Source organism: Myiozetetes cayanensis, unplaced genomic scaffold (assembly GCF_022539395.1).
Source record: "Myiozetetes cayanensis isolate MyiCay16 unplaced genomic scaffold, myiCay2020 scf4, whole genome shotgun sequence".
In the NCBI taxonomy this organism is placed as follows: Eukaryota; Metazoa; Chordata; class Aves; order Passeriformes; family Tyrannidae; genus Myiozetetes; species Myiozetetes cayanensis.
The window spans coordinates 16544682-16566445 of NW_026087631.1; the positions used below are offsets into that span (position 1 = coordinate 16544682).

Sequence of the window (21764 nt, forward strand, 5' to 3'; positions counted from 1 at the left end):
CATTTCTGATGCTGAGTTAGTTCAATAACATTGATTGAAGTTAAACTTACTTTTGGCAATAAATTAAACTCAGGCACAAGTTTCCTTTAGAACACTGTTGGCATCGAATTTGGTACAAACCAGTGTCACTCTGAATCCAACACCAGGGAAACATTTCCAATATCTGATGCAGTTTCCTAGGGCTGCAAAGACTTGGAGGTGGAAAAGAGTTCCTCAATACATTAATATTGCAACATTGTGATTAAATGCCTTCAAATATTCAATACTTCAATACCACATAAAGATGTGACAAGACAGCATTCATCATCTTCCTTTTCCTCTCCACCCTTAGAGCAAACTGTAACCCGAAATCTTGCACTGGTTGCACTTGAAGTCTAGAGGCTATATGACCCTGTTTGTTTGGCCAGAATGTTTTTATGCCTCATACATTTCTGTCAGTTATGTGAAAAGCTTTTGCACAATGTGGTGTATTTGATTTTGCTGCACCACTGTAGCTCAGTTATGAGTCAGAGAATATAGCCCATTTTCTTAGGGATTATGTATCTATCTATCAGATAAATGTAGCCTGCAAGTTCAAAATGGTTTATGGAATATTGTGTTCATAATAAATAGTCCTTCTAGAGAAAAATAGATTAAATTGTGCCCTAAGTTACACAAAACCCCATTAGTTTATCTCTGTGGTCCTCAGTGCTACTCCAAGTATAATTTAGGATAATTTGGTGCATGCTTCTTTGTACAGTTCAATGTCTTTGTACGGTTCTCAAGTCACTATTTACAAATGTTCATTACATAAAAATGTACTTCAGATAAAGCAAAATTACCATATAAATAGCTACCAGTTCTCATTCACCTTCCTGCTTCCTACCCACTTAAGCTATTTCTTACGACATTTTCATACAAAAAAATCATATGAAACTTAAATAAAATTTATTATTTTTATGTAAACTGATTGTATGAAACTTGGCCAATAGAAATAGGTAGTGAAATAGGCTGGTAAAGACATTCTAACTGAAGTGTCACGCATACTTTAATTTCCATCTGAGCACTGCAGTGTTTTGAGATGGAAGTTTAAGAAGTGTACAATAGTATCACATAATTTTTATGACTGGTTTTTTTGCTTATGAGACAAAAGAACTTGACTTTCATGCCAGGAGTTTCTCTGTTTACTCTTAATGTGGAAACTGTAGTGACTTCAGTGAATAAAAAGAGGATAGATAATGTAATTAATTAAAAATGTGGTATAGGTTAATTTGTATTGACAAAAACATAGCAATATTCTTCAGTTTAATTTCCTTTAGGATGTTACATATGAACTGCAGTTACACTGCAACCAGCAAAGAGTAGACTCCAAAGGATGCCTGTCTTTTTTCTCCTTAGTTCCACCTCCTTCCCTATCTGCCTGTCATGGTGTCTGCAGCTGAATCTCAGCTGTGTCACAAGACTTAGCCAAGTTACACCTTTGGAAAGTGACAAAAATGTTGCATTTTCCCCTCTGTGGACCTTGGAAACCTCACGTCATTGAACCTCTTGCCGTATGTTGGACTTGGCTCGTGATGGCCAAAAATTGCAAAAGAGGCAGACAACACAATCTCATAGGCCTTGTTTTCTAAGAGAACTAGACAGGAAACCAAATAAAGAGCACGAAGTTAAATGAAAATAAAATAATCTGTGGAATCTTAGTATCTGTGTGTGTAAGCTGATTTAGTAGAAGCAGACTCTAAACAATAGATGAAGAATATGAACAGTACGTGTGTCTTTTTCTCAAGGTTTCAATAAAAACCTAAAACCTATGCTCATCTAAATGTACACAGAGTAGCATGTCAGTGCCAGACCTGTGTTTTTCTAAATTACTGTTAGTTGCTTTTTAATCTGTGGTGTTTTAGGCAGAGATTTAACAGATGGTTTGGATTTTACCTAAGCTGTCATGGCTGGCTGCTACATTGAAAACAACCCAAAACCTGGAATAAAAACATAAAATAAAATATTCTGAACTAATGACTGTTCTGCTTGGTTTCCTGAAAAGCATAAAAATTATGGGAATGAAGGACCTTTGGTTACTAAGTCAGGACTATCTAAGAGATTCAGTGTGACAACATCTGGGTGCCAAAGTTTTCTTTCTATGCCCTCTCCTTACTGTGCCACATATCCTTCCCTCCTGGCATTTAGCATCGCATCTAGTACAATAAGAGTTATTCAGAGCTCTCATCAATACGATGACTAACCTCATTTAATTGATTTATAGGCAATGTGCTTGGAGCTAAATCACAACAAATACAACTACATTGCTTTTACTTTGTCCCTGTTAAATATTTAATTCAAGAATAATATGATTTAAGTTGTATTAAGATGTAGAATGGTCTCAAAATCAATATTCTTCATTGAAATACACTTAGTGATAAATAAGGAAAGGAAAAAAAAACCTCTTTCTAGGCCTCATCATTATTTTAAACCTGTGGTATCATTATAAGTTTTACTCTCTGTTTTAATAGAAAGATCTGAAACAGCTAATTTCCAACATTTTGTTTCCATTTTCTTGTAAATGGGCGAAGTTGTACTTCATCCTGGCCTGATAGCACCAGAACACAAGGGAAAATTGAATTTACGTGCTGCATTCCAACTTCTTGTCATAAGGAAAAATTGCATTTTATGAATACTTGAATTTTGGGATAACATTGCTCCAGGAGACATAGTGACCATACAGAATCCAAACAAGAAAAATCTTAGACTAAAAATATGCTGTGATTACTGCTCTGTGGCTGAAAAGCTGCAGTACCATAGCATATTACCATTTTAACTCCTGCATGTTGACTTTAAAAATAAACAACATAACCACATCCAGAACTAAAATTGGGGTAGAGAAGTTCCTTGCTCCCAAGAATAATAGTTGATGCTAGATATGGGTAAACCTTTACTTTAACAACTACAGAACTAGAAGTCAATGAGAACTCTTTCCAAAGCATGCTCATAATCTGACCAAAATGGTGTGTATTGGAATGAATCATTCATTCTTTTTTACAAGTCTGATGGCTATTATATAGTGAATCAGGTAATTTATTTCTTTAAGCATTTTATCAATAACCTCCTCTGAACCTTCTGTACTCAGGGAGGAAAGAAGAATTGAAGAATTTTAAACATATAAATTTTGGTGGAATAGACCACTTCATAAAGAAAACACCAAATTGATATGCTGATTTTTTTTTTTCTGAGTAAGAAAGTAGATGTTTGTCTACTGTTAAAATGGTAGTGTTGAACTACAAAGGGGTTTTTTTTGATAGTACATATCCCAAAAATGAGACTGCTCGATGGACTCTCTCTACTTTTCCTATTTACACCTTCAAAACGACTATGTAATTTTTAACATGAAAAGGATTATTTAGCAAGTTTGCTAAATTGTTTAAGCTATCTTAAAATGCGGTTCAGCAGCTGAAATCCAGGAAGCATGCCAGCATCTTATAATGAGATGACATTGCATAAACCACCAGAAAATACTCTATGGATCACGTCTTTGAGATGATATTTGAAAAACAGTACATTGTTCTTGACTGAGACACATGACTTTCATACTCTCACACCATAGCAACTGTCCCTGCCTTTTTTCTTCTTCCAGGGGTACTACAAAGTATCTTGGCTGCAGACTGAGATGACAGATTTTATTATAGCTCTATTGTACATTTACTGCAAAGTCACCAACACACTATGCTTTCAATTTTGTTCTTTGTAGAGGGAAATGATAGTGCAGTTCTATTAATATTCTGTTCATGAAACTAAAGGCTCAAATACAAAGAAAAGATAACCATTGTTATTACACCAAAAGATTAACAAAAGAACATAATGGTTTTTTAGCATGAAATATACACTTTTTAACAAAAGGATGATGATATCCTAGGTTCATGTGGTAGGGCTTTCAAAAAATACCTTGTAACTGCATGCAGTATAATTTCATTATTTATGTCAGTGTCAGACTGCTCAAAAACACTTTATTAAAAAGAAAAAAAAAAAAAAGGAAAACAACCTTTAAGGAATTTGTAAGGTACACATTTGACTGAGACAAGAGTTGCATGAGATTTTAGAGCTCTCTCTCAATAGCTATCTGCAACTTGCAGGTAGTCAGTACAGATCCTTGTCTGAATAAGTCTTTTCTTACTTGCTTTATTCAGTACAGGAGCAAGATGTTTTATATCTGCTGCCATCAAAATATCACTGACATTCAGTTCAATGAAGACATTTTGATTAAAGTCTTTTTGCTTTCCGCAGCCAGAAAGAAAAATACCTATCTGAGATTTATGCTATTGAGAATTGTTGAAGGCACTTGTAATAATTGGTAAAAATAAAATATGCATGCCTTCAACCACCAAGATGGTGGATTATTTTGGGCTCTAGTGGAGTGACTCCTGCTTCCAAATCTCCCTGTGACTTTAGAAATGTCACAGATCCAAAGCAGTAAAGCTTCTTTTCTCTCACATCCTATCTCTACATGCTTTTTACGCTGTTCCTTACTGACAGTATATATATTTATATATATTTATATATATATATTTAGTTTTTTTAATAAAAAAGTAAAATCGAAGTGGCTTTGAAAATCTTACAGAGACAAAAACAGAGCTTCAAAATAACCAATGTTCATTTAAGTACAGATAGACAAGAACTCATTTCTACATAAGCTGTAAATTAAATTCCCAGCCTGACTCATATGCCCAAATGAATAGTAGGCGTACTACATGCTGTAACTTTGCAAATAGTATGTAGCTGCTATCTTGATGAAACTGAGCAAAACAAATTCTTGATTAAACTTCAAAAATAACCCAGGACTCAAATATTATTACTTTGAAAACATTTTTTACCCAACAAGATCTGGGGGAAAAAAAAAAAAAGTCTCTTCTTTACAAAGAAGTTATTAGATAGAATCAAAGGGAATTGAGGAAAATAATTTTTGTCTTGGTGGGTAATTTGTAAATATGCAAAAAAATTATAAATTTTCAAAATAGAGTAAATTTGTAAAATAACTGATAGCAACTATTACATTTGTCAAAACCTACACCAGAAAAGAATCTTGGTATTTTAGTCCACATTCCAAGATGACTAGATAAAATTAATCTTGATAAAATTAGTCTCCAAATATTTCCATGTGCCATGACTTTATTCTGATGGTAGGTCCACAAGTTCTGGAAGAGTACGATATGTTCTCATTTATGTAAAGGGTCCGATGCTCAACAAACCAGAATATAGCATTCTGTCAATTTTAAACTGTTTCTGTAAACCCAAATATATGTGGTTTCTTGCAGTGGATATACATAGAGTGATGAACTACTTAGTGTTGCTATATTGCTGAAAGGTTTCTGTGTGCATTTGGAACAGCTGAAGTCAAATTACTTTTACAGCTCTGATAAAATATTTGGCACTTTTAAAAGAATAAAGTAAAGTAAGATTCGATGGTATAAATACAATTGAGTTAAAGCAAAAGAATTTTTCTTCGGCCCAGTACTTCCTTATTCTCCTTTTATATCTAGGTACCCAAGATGCAGAGTTTATCTTATTTAAGCTTCTATAATTAAGACAGATGGAGTGAGTACTTTCTGAATAGCCATCTTCTATGTTGTAGGATGGTTTAAAATGCTGTTGAGGTTTTTTTTGCTTGATTGTGGTTTTTTTTTTGTTGGGGTTGTTTGGTTGGGTTTGTTTTGTTTTATTTAGTTTTGGTGGTGGTTGATGTTGCTACATTTTGCAGCTTAAGAAAGTAGTAGTGATCTTTGTAACTGTCTCACAAAACCAGTGATGATGCTTGCTATTCCCCTGATAATCAACCCTCATTTGACATGTAAAACAACAGCTTTAGAGTTATACTACAAGAATAGCAAGTCACAAGAATAATAAAGTCTGGTATCTAGCTGTCATTTTAGGAAAGCTGGTTATGAGAAAGCAATTAGTACTAATTTATTTCTATACAATAATGGCACAGCCATCTTCATAAATCAACTTCAATATATGTTGCTTTCAGTATATATGTAGTCATACTGGGTTTAAACCAATGGTCTGCTTCCTACATACTACATGCAGTGTGAAATCAGATCTATATGTTTAGATCCAATATCAAAACAAATTGAGCAAAAACTATTAACATAGGGGAAGAACTCAAATTTGTAAATAAATGCTGGGGTTTCAAAGAGCTTTGCAATCAGAAACACATGTGCTGGTGCCATCAGGGTTTTTTTCTGGTGGGACTGAGATTTAAGGAAAGTTCTGTTTGTGCAAACAGACTTGTCTTCCCAGACTGTCTTTTCATTAGCATTCTAATAGACATTTATTAGCTTAATTACTTTTCCCACTTATCCATACATCAGTGCTGCCAAAGAAAGTCTTCCTGTTCTGTTTCTGGATGCTGTTACCACTCTTCCCTTTAGTTTCTTTTATAAACACACCTGTGTGCATTGAGTCAAAGCCTTTATATCCACAATATTTGAGGCCATGAACTTTGAAATTTTTGGCTTCATTTTACCCTGCATTCATCCATTAAGATATACATTATTTCTTAGACTCAAGCAGAGAGGTTTCTTTCTATGTCTAGGGAAGACCTAAGTTACTATACATGTCATTTTCAATAATGTTCTTGTATTTATCATTCTGAAATACTGTTAAATAATTTGCCTTTGCCTAGAGCTTTGTTTCTCCCAAATGATTTATGGGTTTCTCTGAGGTTCTTGGATTCCAGTATATGAGACATGAGAAAATATGCTCTGGACAAAGTGGATGTGGACTTAGTGGCATAGGAATTCTTTTTATATGGAATATGAGGCCTATTTGAGTATTTGAACTTTATTAGACCCTGAAAAGTTACCAAAAGTGCTATTTAAGATGTCTTTTCTGTATGCATAATTGCTGGATTTCACCAGTTTCACTTTCTCGACTGATTCTTTAACCTGAAAGTGCATGAAACTACAACCTTTGGCAATACATTCAGTCTTCCGTCTTATTACAGCTGTTGTAGTAATCATGTTGGAGTTACATATAATTGCCAAGGGCAAAGTCTTTCTTTCTTTCTCTTTCTTTCTTTCTTTCTTTCTTTCTTTCTTTCTTTCTTTCTTTCTTTCTTTCTTTCTTTCTTTCTTTCTTTCTTTCTTTCTTTCTTTCTTTCTTTCTTTCTTTCTTTCTTTCTTTCTTTCTTTCTTTCTTTCTTTCTTTCTTTCTTTCTTTCTTTCTTTCTTTCTTTTCTTTCTTTCTTTCTTTCTTTCTTTCTTTCTTTCTTTCTTTCTTTCTTTCTTTCTTTCTTTCTTTCTTTCTTTCTTTCTTTTTCTTTCTTTCTTTCTTTCTTTCTTTCTTTCTTTCTTTCTTTCTTTCTTTCTTTCTTTCTTTCTTTCTTTCTTTCTTTCTTTCTTTCTTTCTTTCTTTCTTTCTTTCTTTCTTTCTTTCTTTCTTTCTTTCTTTCTTTCTTTCTTTCTTTCTTTCTTTCTTTCTTTCTCTTCCTTCCTTTCTTTCTTTCTTTCTTTCTTTCTTTCTTTCTTTCTTTCTTTCTTTCCTTCTTTCTTTCTTTCTTTCTTTCTTTCTTTCTTTCTTTCTTTCTTTCTTTCTTTCTTTCTTTCTTTCTTTCTTTCTTTCTTTCTTTCTTTCTTTCTTTCTTTCTTTCTTTCTTTCTTTCTTTTTCTTTATTTTCTTTTTCTTTCTTCCTCCCTCCCTGCCTGCCTGCCTGCCTGCCTGCCTGCCTTTTCTCATCAAACATTCTGTGAATATGTGGTCAGAATCATCCATATTGCCTCTGCAGGAGACAAACTGAGTAATAGCAATGTGCCTGTAGTGATACATATGGTATGAGGCATGTACTCCAATGGATCACTCTTTAAAAAAATTCAGATGAATACAACTACACTTGCTATGGACTTAAATGACATGTTTTGCAGTTACTACTCAGAAGCTCCAGTGGAACTTTTCTTTTGGGAAGGCACAATGACAGTTTTCAGGAAGGACCTAAGAAACAGTGCTGGTACTTTGAGACTGAATTACCATTATACTTCGGGGCTCTTTGAAGGCTCAGATGAGACCTTTGGACACAGTTTGGAAACTAGGACTCTGAAAATATGGAGGTGAGTGGGGGAGGGGGTGGGGTGAGATGATCTTTGAAGGAAGCCTAATCCAGTTCAGCAGACACTTCTTTCTATGGGATCTTGCAACATTCAGTAAAACTGGGTCTTGTTACCATAGCTATTCACTGGTATATAAGAGCATAGGCTTCAAAGCAACATAACAATATAACACTCAGTTGAGGGGAAAAAAAATAGAGTTAAGTAAAGGCCAGTCAAGCAAATAAATTGTCAGTCGCTGTGCATGCTTTAAAGGATGACACTCTACGTACATGAAATGAGCATGTTGCCATTTACAGTGAAAGAAAATTGTTTTGTATTCAAAAAATAAATTTTTATATTTATTTCATTTGCCATTCATAGCATGCCAGCAGTGCTTTAGCAGTACTGAAAACTGCCTCCTTCTGAGTGCTTTGCTTATACTATTAGCTCACTAACCACTTTTATCCAAAAAGCATCCTAATCAAAAAAAATAACTATTATGGATTCCAAAGAGTAAATATCCAGGGATTCAGTGCTTCACAGTTAGACTGACATGCTCAATTCTGTCAGTAAACACATTCTGCTTTCAGATCATCATGATTTATATAAGTACTCTCTGAGAAGTATTTATTTCTGGAGCTGAAGTCTCATGAACACTCAAGAAAAACCCTTAGCATCATTTCTATATTGGATATTGGAAATAGACAAAAATTTGTCATATACATTCTAAAGGAAAGTTATCCTAATTTTTGTACTCAGCAACATTATTGATTCATTAATATTGGCTCAGAAATACACTTTACCACAGTCTGATCATGTCTAATACTTGAACCCAGTACTTGTCACTTCATTCTTTAGCAAGATATTAAACAAAATGAATTGCCCTTGGCACAATGACAAAGAAGATAAATTTCAAAACTGCTTCATCCAAAACTAAAAAAAAAGCATCTAAACATGCCAGCTCAGTGCACACAATCTTCGTGGTGCTAAGTAATATAATATCTAAACATTTCAAACATTAGAATGTGTTTTTGTGCAACTTCGATTCCAAAACAAAATATGTTCATATCTACATATATATATATATATAAGGATTTATACCAGTGTAACAAAAACTTGCCCTATGCTATCTTAGTTGAGCAAACTAAGCTTATTTTGGTTTGAAAAAGGAAAATTGTATTAAAAATGGATTAATGCACAAAATAACCTGAGATTTGATTTATACCAAACCAAAAATAACAGACAAGAATTGAAACAGTTAAAGCTGGCCACTCACATTAGCTGTTGCAAGTGTTCTTCAGATTTCAACAAAAATCAAACACCATGGAAATATTTGTACCATCAAATAAACAGAGCTCTCAGACATCAGTTTTTAAAAAATCATAATATTTAAATTCCTAACAGGTAAAATTTAAAAACTGATAATAATAGTAAAACCCACAAGACATATCCATGGTAAACTGATTGTTTCTATGAAGACAAAGTAGTACATGAAAACTCAGCAGGAGAAACAGCAGGTGATGTCTATAGTCTTTATCCTTCTATATCTGTGTAATAAGTACGCTTTTATCAGAGACATGAGTCCAGAGGGTAGAAGAACAGAATGTATTACCACTGCAGTTCATGCATTTGAAAGTCCCTATGTTCTTTATATTTGTTTGCCTGCAGCCCTAATCTTTCTGTCCTTGGAGACATCATTAAATTGCATTTTCTGTTGCAATCACAACTAAAATATCATCCCTCAAGGATTATACCAATGCCTATCTCATACTAATGGGAGTCTGAAAAGATTTTGAAGACATTTTTTTTTAGAAATGTTCACATTTAAATTACATATTCTGAGTAAATACATGTCTCTGCTTTATCAATATTATCCCCTTGAAAAGAAAAATACACTAGTTGCTAGGGTACATTTTAAAAAGAAGACCTATTAAAAATTAATACAGGAAAGTAGAGATGCTAATCTAGTAATATTTGTTTGAATCTAATGAATATGGAAAGCTATGAAGTTATTATCTTCTGTTTATCTGAGTAAAGTAAACTTTTCCTTTCTAGTATCAGCATGGTTTCTGATTGTGGCAAATGTAACAAGACCAAAAAATTGGGAGTTTTTTTATGTCTTAGAAAAATCCTGGTAAAAAGCTGCACATCTGTTACTTTTAATGTTTATGCTCCATGAACGTAGACCTAAATTACTAAATTTTTTAAACATGACCGTGAATCATTGGTCAAAATTTACCTCAGTGATCTTGAATAACGAAGGATTCATCTTAAGTAGCTTCATTTAATTTAAATTGTCTAATCTTAATCAGCTTCCCATCTGCTCATGCTGCATGCCAGTGGAAAGATGTATATCCAGAAGATAACTCTTGTCATATAATAGATCTCAAACAATGAGAAAGAAACATAATTTGTTCTCAGCTCTATTCCCACTCACATCTTACCAAGATTCTCCCAGGAAAAAATTGTCCTGGTTCTTCTTTAATTCAGGATCTATCCCACAAGTAGACAAACAGACTTTAGTGATTTAATTTGCTATTGACTAGTATAAAAGGATAGTGGCAAGGAGAGATGGTCTTATTTTAATTTAAGTAAATCCTTTAGCATTATGTTGTCAACAGAAAGTAGAATTAAAGTGAGAATAAATCATCTTTATACCTGTGGCAGGACATACATATTTTCACCCTGCTACATATCCAAATTAAGTGAAAGTCAAGCCCAAAGCAATTTAACTTTTTTCTGCCCTTCATGTTGACTTTGTCTGCACATATAATCATGCATTTTCATATGCCTATGGGTCGAGCACAAATTATTTAATTAAAAGCAAATTCAAATAACATATTCAAAGAATTTCTATGCTTGCCTGCATGACAGACTAGTTTGGTATCAAAGCTTTGCTCAGCATAACAGGCAAATTTCACATTCTTTTGAGCCTTTCTCCAGCGTTTTGATTATAATTTTTATATTTGAAAACTCTGGCAACCAAGTATTTTTTATGGCTGTGTCAGGTAGCCTCTTTGGTAATATTCATATGCATCATAATGAGCAGGACTTAGTTCTCTGAAACAGTGACTAGTACTTCTACAGTGTAACTTTCACATTTACTCTTGCGAACTCACCCACCTTCTTTTGTCATGTTATTGCTCCCAGTTGATTACTAAGCTAGTAATATTCAAATTCCCAGCTTCAGATTCCATTTGACAACCTCTCTTGCATTTATAGAAAGGTTATCTAGGTTAGTCTCCTGCCTCTGTGCTTGACCAACCATGGATAAATCTTTCCTGTCAGATTACCGTATGCATGAAGACTTTTAAAGCTGAAGACTGTGAGACATATGGCATTTACTTCTTGTACTCTTCAGTTCCACAACATTGATGCTTCTAGTAGAGTAAATTGGTTGTCTTCACAAGACTGTTCCATAAGACTGCTGGGGGAAGGTAGGAAGTAAAGACAAAGCAGAGATGAGTGTTATGTGAAGGAAGTCCCTGGTTGAGGAGAAACCTGGTGTGAAACCAAGGTGGTGTCTTTGAAGACTCACCAGGTCTGGGTCAAAGAGGATGCAACATGGATGATATTATGATAGAGATCTCTACCTGACTTGGTGGCATCTCTGAGGCTATCTACAGAAAATTGAGAGGAATCCCTGATCAGAGCCACTGATCCATGTGATGGATTTTGACCACATCGACACCTGCTGAACTGGCAAGACAATTCTTTATCATTGTGGAAGTGTCTAGAGGGCACTGGTTACAAATTCCTCATGTGAAATCTAAAGAGTCCATCCAAGGGAATACTCTATTGGACCAGGTGTTCAACAAAGAAGAAACAGTTGTGAGTGGGATCACTGATGCCAGTTTGGTTTGCAGTGACCAGGAAAAGACTGCAATCAAGATCTGGAGACAGGCACAGAAGATAAGCCATGGGCTTGGAATCCAGATTTCAAGTCAGCAGATTTTGACCTATTTACAATATTGCTGGAGTAATCCCCTTGGAGTCTTCTACAAGGGGCACCCAGAATAGCTAGCTGACTTTTAGAGAAAAATTAGATGGATCTTAGGATAAAAGCACCCCTTCATGCAGGCAGACCTGTTAATTTTCTCCATGTCACAATTAAGGTGTTTTAGCTATGGGTCTTATAATGCATTTTCAGTTAACTTGTGACTGCATCTTTCCAAAACAAATTGAATTTTTTACTTTTCTATTTTATTTTTACTTTTATAAAGATCTCCCTTTTGGCACTCTACATTTTATCATTCTTTGTTTATTCTTCTCTTTATATACAATAAAAAATAAAGAAACTTCAAATCCTAATCAAAAACCTGTTTAAGTGTGATCTAGGATCCTCTACAGAAAAAATAAAAATTTTGCAAGTAGAAACAGATTAGCCATGTAGTGGTGATTTCTTTCAGTTCATTTCATTCTGTTCAAAACGTCACATTGCTAGTTCAAATGGAACAAAGACATAACCAGGCAGATGGAAATACTTTCCATCCATTTTCAAGATATTTCAAAATATCTATTCTTAAAAAAATTAGTTTAAACAGCCTATAGCAAAGACAGTGTCTTTAGTGAGTTTCTGCATACAAATACCAAGTATTTACTTTTCCATAAGATAAAATCAGTGCAAGCTACATTAAACTAAGTCTGCTAACACAAGATCATTCTGCAATATCTGTTCTCAGAGAAAAGGACAGGGCATATGATCAACAGACAAAAAATTCCCAACAGACAAATTAAGTTAGTTATATAATGTCACAGTGACAACTGTAGTTGGAAAACAGAGGAACGAACAAACCAGAGGTCTCTTTTAGGAATATGAAAGGAGAAACTTATTCAGGAATCGGAAAAAAAGCAAGCATTTGGTCTAAAAATAGATGGATGAAACAGTTTTAAAACCAAATGTATTGTGCTGTTTCGTCAGTAGTACCACAACTGTAACAGTGATACATAGAATAATAATCAATATTGTGATTACTGAATTAAAATAAACAGTAATTTACTCACTTTTCTAGCTACATCTTAATTTTTTTTTCGCCTGTGAGAAAAACCTTATTATACACTTATTTTTGCACAACTTATTCATCAGTGTTGTAAAATCGGTTTAAACAGAAAAAATAATAGGCTAAATCAAATAAATTGTTACATTCCACATTACATACAGATTTTGGTTCATTTATAATCTTATTTGGTCTAGCAATTCAATTTTCAAAATATCTAAATTCTATTGACTAGATCTGCTAGTAAGATACATTTTAAGTATTAATATCTCTAATAAATAGTCAAAGTAAAGTTTTCACTATAAATAATGGGTTTCTCATATATCCAGTTGCTGTCAGTTTGGTGGAAGTGTGTAAAAACTCCTCAGTTATTCAAATGTAGGTAATTCAAATGGACTCCCAAACAATGTGGGTCTCAGAAATAAATTCTAAGCTCTTCATTCTGATGATCCAGATGGTTTCCATTCACAACTTGCAATGCAACTGTATTAATTGGTATGTTTATTTCAGTGATCAAGTTAAGGAAGCAAATAAACACACACATGCATTTACTTTAAAGAAATATATAATCAGCACTAAGCAGCTTTTGTTTCTTGCAGATGTTTTACTTCTTGAAACGTATCTCTCTGCCTGGCATTAGTCTTCTTAATTACTACATGTGTCTGTTCAAATTTCAGTACCTAAACCTCAATGTAACAGGTTAATGAACTAATACATAGATGAATTTTCTGACCAAGGGTTTCAGCTTATGTAAGTGGTGTATGTGGGCTATAAAAAGACTTGACAGTGATTAATAATGTGCATCTAGAAATTCATCTTAATGCCACTCTCCCTTACACCAATGGGTTGTGGTTGAGGCAAAAGCAGGATCTCTTCATTTGGCAGCTTTCAATTACTATATTTGCTGTGCTCCTCACAGACTCTGAAAAGTCCCATAAACTTTCAGCATATGCAGTGTGTTGAGTGAAGGAGTTCCATTTTCTCTCCACGGTGCTTAAATAACTACTGTTGAGCTGTTTTTGAGCTTGAGTGGCAAGCTTTGTTTGATGTCCCCTACCTTGGAATGCTTCATGCCCTTCATGATCTTACTTCTCTTTCACGCTTCTGTTGAGCAGATGAATTGTTGCCTGCTGTCACTTCTTATGTGGTAGAGTCTGGTACCACTTCTCAATGGTAGAGTCTGATTCTACAATTTCACTACCTTTGTAATTCATTCTCTGAGGCATTTTCCAATTTAAATACTTTTTTTTTTTCAGATGAGGAACTGGACATAGTGTTGAAAAAGTTAACTTTCATGGTCTACTGCACTTCTGTTTATTGATACAATGATATTCATTTATTTTCTCTTACTTTCCTAGCAATTTTTAACTGCATACTTGCATTTTTTTTGACATCCTAAGCACAAGACTTACATTTTCATAGAAACATTTATGTTTCTATGTTAGATATCAAGCTAAGTGAAATATGCAAAATACAAAATTGTTTTGATACATATCAGTTTACATTTATGTTCACTGAATTCCATTTTACATTTTAATAACCAGTCATTCAGGCCACTCATATTTAATACTTTTAATAACTTAGTATGATCAGCAAATTTACCAAATAACTATACACTACTTTTCCAGCATATTCACATGTTCAAATATATGTTGAAATGCATGGATCCCAGTACATGCCCCATGAAATTTCACTCATGACCTATGTCCACTGCAAAAACTGCAAACCATTTTCTCCCAGATTTTACATCTTTTTTAATGAATGCAGGAAATTTCCTCTTAACCAGCTGCAGTTTTCTCTGTGTTTTCTCTTAGTTCGCTGTGCAATTTCCTGTAGTGTTTGGTAATACTGACATTGTTAAATACATTCTTGTTCTTTTCCAAGAAGCATTACTATAGTTTCAGCTGTTTTACCCAGTACTGATCTAATTGTCTATACTCTTCTTTCAACCTTTCTGAAATTTATTTTAAAATTGGAACATAGTTTCAATCTCACATCTCAAAAGCTATCAAAATAGTTTTATAAAATTAATTTCACACCACAGTTGCCATTTTGACTATTCCATCCCTGAGTACCTTTAAAAATCTTAGGTGTGTACCTCTTTATTTTGTTTTGTAACACCTCATACTGACAAAGCCATATGAGTTCCTCCACAGGGAAAAGGTTATGTGTAAGAATCTGCCAAAGCCCTTCTACGGAACAAGCAGAATTAAAAACTTAAGAGAATTTTTTTCCTATAACTTCTTCTAAGTGCTTCTGTTTTCCTTGATTATCTTTTGGCATATACAGACTTTTTGCCAGACTTCCCTCTGCTCTATTGTAGACATACAGTTTCTTAACTCTTATGTTTCTTGCAACTATTTTAGTTAACAAATCTCTTATGTATCTTGCAATTGTTTTGATAAACCATGCTGTGGCATTTATTTATTTATTTATCATGTTAATAATCTTACAGTCCTCACATTCTCTTTAAAAATCTTCAGCTATCTGAAGGATGTTTTCTTGCTGTCAGTAGCCTCTGACACCCTGCTATTTAGCACTGCATTTTCCTTTTACCCTTTCTCAATCCTTTCTTGCTAAGCAGGATGTATTTGCCCTCTACCTTCAATGCAACACCTTAAATAGTCTTTGTGCCATCTGCTATGACTTAACTCTCTTAGTATTCCTTCCAGGTTTTCCCTGACAGGAGTCCCTGCTTATAATTGTCCTTTCTGAAGTTGAGCCCAACTGTGGGGAGATTTTTTGGCTTCTTTACAGCCCTGCAAGGATATTGAATCTAGAGAGAGATTCAGCTGAAGTAATTTGAACCATATCCACCTGGCTTTTACTTCTTCTCTTATGGAATCTTCAACCATCCAGTCCATGAAAATCATTAATTTAGTCTCAGCAGTCCTGTAAGGAATCTTGCTGTAATGTATGAGTCACACTGTTAAAACTAATTTTCTCTGTAAGATTCAGTCTCAGTAACAGCCTCCTACCTTCAGTGGGAGCTCCAGAGCAGAGCAATGGCTGTCCTTCTTCAATCCCTCCTCAGACAGCAGCCCACCACTTATCCTGTGGTCAGGTCTTATTTACAGCATCGCTGACTTACTGTGGGCCCAGCACATCACCTATCTCAGAAAAAAATCTGTCCCTTGGGGATATTCATGCCATGTGACACTTGGGGTGATCGTTTGAGTCAGGAAAGGGACACTTTATAACATCCTGGTGATCCTTAGATTTTTGTAATATTTTGCTTCTATTTTACAAAATAACTGTTTTAATACATCTGTATTTTTCTCATGAATGATGGTAGTCCTTGTCTTTTGGAAAAATTCAAGTGTAGACAGTATGGCTTGTAGACACATCCAGAACTATCTATATTTTGTTTTGCACATCTCAGCATTTCAAATCTGTTGGCTGCTTCAGATGACTTTTGAGATCCCTGGTAATGAAACAATGCACTCCAGAACCATACCTTCAGACACTTCTCATATGCATAACAAACATAAACCTACAAAAGGACCAACTAGTCACCATAACATCATATTAGTTGAAAAAGTTCTGATGATCTTGTAAATATGCTTAGACTAAGACAATGGAACTAATACAAAATTTTTGTTGTTTAATGAGATAATCTAATTGTCTGCTCTGGTTTTAAACTTTATGAAAAAGCACTTCAGTGTTAATTATTTGCCAACAATTTCTGAAATCTTGTGTTAAGGTGTTATCTCAGGTGAGTATCTGCATAGTATACAGACATCAGCTCAATTTATATCCAATATTGCATACTTACCTAAAGATTTAATTTAAATCTACAAAAATCACGCAATCTGGAGTCATTCCAGTGTCACTGGTAGTAGAATAAAACATGATACATAACAGTGCATGTGTGTGCACACACTGAAATTTACTTTTCAGCATGAAGTCCCAGTTAAGCAGAGCTCCAAACAACAGCATGTGGCTGATCAGAACTATGGATTGCAGTGTTATCTTCCAGTTACATTTGTCACTTAAATTAGGCCTACATGCTTGTATATGTTCATTATTTTTGCATTACTCACATTATATAAAACCACGCCTGGGACCAGGTTGTTATTTTTCATATCTCGTGTATTTTTATGAAGAAAACTGTGCATTGTATCAGGTGGGTTTTGTGCAATAAAAATTTTACACACAAGCTGATCTAGAACTCAGAATAGCAGAAAAATATTTGCAAGTAGTAACAAATTATTTCACTAGATTTTTATTGGGCTATTTTCCGATATAAATGAATGCATTTTGTTCACAAAAAAAGAACTTTTGAAAGTGTTATCATTAGGTAATAATGGAAGTGTTCAAATTAGCATTCTGATATTTTCTTATGGATTCAGTTCCTTAAACAACGCTGAACACTAGTCTTAAAGAACAAACCTTCCAATTTTTAAGTGTAGGTTATCAGAAGAGGGAGCAAAACCAAACTCATGCAAATTGTGTGTCCAAATAAGGTATTCTAATGACACAGAAATAACATCATCGTAACAAGACTGTAAGCCAACCGTAAGCTAAATTGTGTGTGAACAAAACACAGCCATCATTTTTTAACAAGTACAAAAAAGGTTTCATTTATCCATTGCACCAGTGGAAACTGACCATTAATTTTCTTTAAAAGAAGAGTCATATCATTAGATCATCCCAAGTTTTGCCAAATGACGGAGTCTAATATAAACTTATTATTTCATTTTCTGATTTCCTGACAAACTTCAAAAGCTGTTTATGGCTTCAGAGTCACAAGCAAAGACAGAGCTCAGGTCTTCCACCAAAAAATACAGTAATATGAGCATCTTTTGCAGAAACAGGACTTGTGGCACTTACTTCAGCAGAGCTGGCATTTCATTCATGAGCAAGTAAGGGTGTGCATGTGTGCATACACACAAACATACACGCATACACTGGTCACCACATTAGAGCAGAGCAACACATTTTTAAGATATTTGCCCTTTACAAAGTTAACCCATAGATTAATTTTTTTGAAAGATATTTTTTTCTGTTAGTAAGCACTTAATAGGTTCCATAAAGCAATAAAATAAAAGAAAAACCTATTCAGCTTTATAAATCAGCTACATATGACTGGATTTAAGATGAATGATTTAAGTGAACTGGGAACCAAATGCATTACTTTTCTCCTAAAATTACACACAGGCTAATGGACTAAGAAAAAAATGAAAAAAAAAAAGGTTTTTATTCAAAACAGCACTGAAATGTTCAATAACTGTACAACAAACCACTGAATTAGATGGATAACAATGACTGTTCTTAACTGTAAAGTATAGATCATCCTAAGGAACAACCTCTTGTTCTGTCACTTATCAAATAGTATCAACTTCATGGTCTTGTCAGTATGCTAATACAAACAAAAACCAAATGAAAACGCTAGCACACCTCCATGCTAAAAACCCCCAACTCCAGAAAACTAAACCAATTTTTGAATAAAGTGAGGCAACTGACAAAAGGTCTCTGAATAATTTGGGAAACCACCATTAGACTACATTCATTTCATTCTTAAGCATCCAAATCTTCACTTACTAAAACCCACTGACCATAAAAAACCCTATCCATTATATATTTAATTTCTTCCTGTGGTTATTAAAATAAACTATGTTCTGAAATTGAGAGTTAAAATACCTCCTTTTGTTTTCAATACATATTTGCCTATATAAATATACTTCATCATTTTACAAATTACAGTATTTATATTAAAGCTTTAATTCAGCAAATCATTACAGCTTAACAAGAACAAACAATTTTTGTGTTTTGGTTCTGTCTTTAAATCACTTTCCAAGATAATGAAAACCAGCCAAAATGAGTGACTGCAAATAATACAAACAACATATTTATTTAGAAAAATAAACTGAAAATGCTCCTTATCTGTTAGATTTCTCCATGAAGTATAGACAAATGGCTAGAAAAATTTAATGTCAAGTACATATAACAAATGACTTCTTTAACAGTAACTGGGACTAAAATGTCAATGTTCAATAGGAACATGTTGGATGTATAATTCAATAGACTAAATTTCTTGGCTGCTAATATGATAAAAAAAATGGATGCTATTAAAAAAGATTATATCCCCTTTTTAAATACACCTTATCATGTTGATGCTTCTTCATATACATATATATATATATGTATGTATATGCATGTATTTATTTAATCCTAAGAAAGGATCAAAGTCCTTTCTGTGAAGAGATCCCCATAGTGAAAGAGAGCATAAATGTCTTTCTTCAGTTCTAACTTTTTAATTCCTTTTGGAGCCCCGGCAAAGTATAGCTTGTTGTGGTCAAAAATCTCCTGGGGCCATCTGTGCAAAAATGGTGGCACACATCATTACCCTGAATGGAAGTGACAGTGCAAATACTCGAAGTGCATTGCGATGCAATCTCTAACAGCGGAACTTCCTCAAAGTTGGGTGGAGGACAGGAGACAGCATCCTTTTAAGTGATTTAACTTCACTTGTGCCTTGTTCCTGTATGGCTTTGAATATGTACAAGGGATGACAGAAGTCTTCTTTCCCCATAGACAACAACATTCCTCTGTTTCAATAAATGTATTCATTTTCTGATACCACAAGTCCTTCATTTCTCCTTTTGGCTACATATTGAAATATTTGTGGATGCTGGCTGTACCCATAAAAAAAGCTCACTGTTACTCTGGTTGCTTAGCACAGAACTTGTGTGTCAGGCTTGGAGACAGCAGTCTCTGCAACGGGGCAAGACATTTAGTTCTCTTATCCTTCTTTCCCACTGAATGGAATTTAAGGCTGTGGCTTTTGCCAGGACTCAGCTTGTAGCTGTCAGATCTGAGAAAGATGACTCAATGCAGATTACACTAGTGATCAGTTGTGCTCTCACTTGAAGGGCTTTTCCATTCTCCGCTAAAGTTCAGCTTCGTGGTTACTTCTTAGATCTGGCCTGCAAGAAGTCACAATGATGAATTTGATATGCAAGAAAGTAACTGACGTGCCTCCAAATATAGGTATTCCTTCAAACCTGAAGGTGCTGTTAAAAAGAAAAGAAGACAAAGTTATAAAAAAAGTTATTTTAAATAGACAAAGTTAACAATAAACAAAACATAATTTTGAATGATCATTCCATTTTTCATGAAAGCAGAAGTCAAAAAAAAAATGATGATATTTTGAACTTGATCTTTTATAGTTTTACTTTATTATGAGTACAACTCCCCCCAGTTTATATATTGGACATGATGTTCAGTGGTATGCAATATCCCTTTGGTCAGTTCAGATCAGCTGTCCTGGTCATGTTCCCTTCCATCTTCTTGTACAGCTTCTCACTGGCAAAGTAGAGGAAACTGAAAAGTCCTGAGTTTAGGGTAAGTACTACTAAGCAACAACTGAAACATCAGTGTGCTAATAAACACTATTCTCATACTAAATCCAGAACACAGCACTGTACCAACTACTAGGAAGAAAATGAACTCTATCTCAACCAAAATCAGGATGGTTCCCCACAAAAAAACCAGTAAGTGGTATATCAAGTATACCTGAATTTCTCTATCATCTCTTTCATTGAGTCATCAACCCACACAATTTGATTCATTCCAACATGACATCCACCCTCATTTCATCAATGTTCTACCAAAGAGGAAAAGACCGTCCTTTTTTGTTTATGATATCTGTGTTAAAGAGTACAAACTGTGAAAACGTTTTGTACCTCTCCACATTAATAAATAATTTGTTCAAATTATAAGATTATTATTAGACTTGCTCAGTGAAAAGTTCATTAGCTGGCCAAGCCTGCATTAAAAACAGAAGCAGTTCCTCTTGTTATCTCCCCCAGAAATCCATAATTGCCAGCCATTATTTACACATGAAGAAGTGAGGCAGAAAGATGAAATAGGCCAGTCACTGACAAAAAAATAAAAATGTCCCTACTAATCACAGATTACTTTCCTGAACTGTGTAGTTCTTTAATCTATGGTCTGCGCTATTTTAATATAGAGGCTGTACATTCAGATTACTATATTGAATTCATCATTATGAAGTCTCTTCATTACTACATACCTTGTTAATAATCTCACAGTGAAAAAAACTGACCTTAGCTAGGGTTCAGACAATTTATAGGAGGCCATTTTGTTCACTTATCCCTTCTCCCTTTCATTACTTTGGCAGCACCTTGTTTCATTCTCTTCCTTCTAATAATGGCCAGTCTGCGAGCGAAGATCCGGGGAAGGTCTTTACACCTTCCAGCCTGCGCATTGGATTTTTTAGGTGAGACACAGTGTGCGCGGAACTGAGCCCACCCTTTAATCCTAAGGTTCATCTGCTGGGGCCAAGCGAGCTTGGACGGTGGCAGCGAGGTCCTCAGGACGTAGATGGGTTGCCTTTAAGGGTTAACGAGCTCCACCTGCCCGGGAGTGGCCCTGACTGGGAATCGAACCCGGGTCTCGGTGGTGACAGCGCCGCACCCTTAACCACTAGACCACCAGGGGCTCCTTCTACTGTGTCAGTATTTAGTCCCAACAACCAGAGAATCAGAGAAACCAATGTTGCTGTTTCCCCCATTCAAATCCAGATAACTACTCTTCTATAATAAAAAATATATTTTACTTCTCTGCATGTATTACCTGAAAAAAACTATGCCCTTCTGCTTTATTCTGTTTGTCTTCTTAAAAACTGAGAGTAAGTTCCATCTACAGTGACATCCTCCTTCTCATCATGGCCATGACCACACTGTCACTG

General features: G+C 34.6%; 1 protein-coding gene across 2 annotated transcripts in view; it reads right to left on the reverse strand.

Moving 5' to 3' along the window:
* Nucleotides 1–14605: 14605 nt before the first annotated feature.
* PRR16 (proline rich 16) overlaps nucleotides 14606–21764 on the reverse strand; it is a 134363-nt gene continuing 127204 nt past the window's right edge. For both annotated transcript variants that reach the window (XR_007630509.1, XM_050329044.1), the window contains exon 3: nucleotides 14606–20064. The gene's annotated coding sequence lies outside the window, so the exon portion shown is untranslated. The remainder of the gene's footprint in view (nucleotides 20065–21764) is intronic.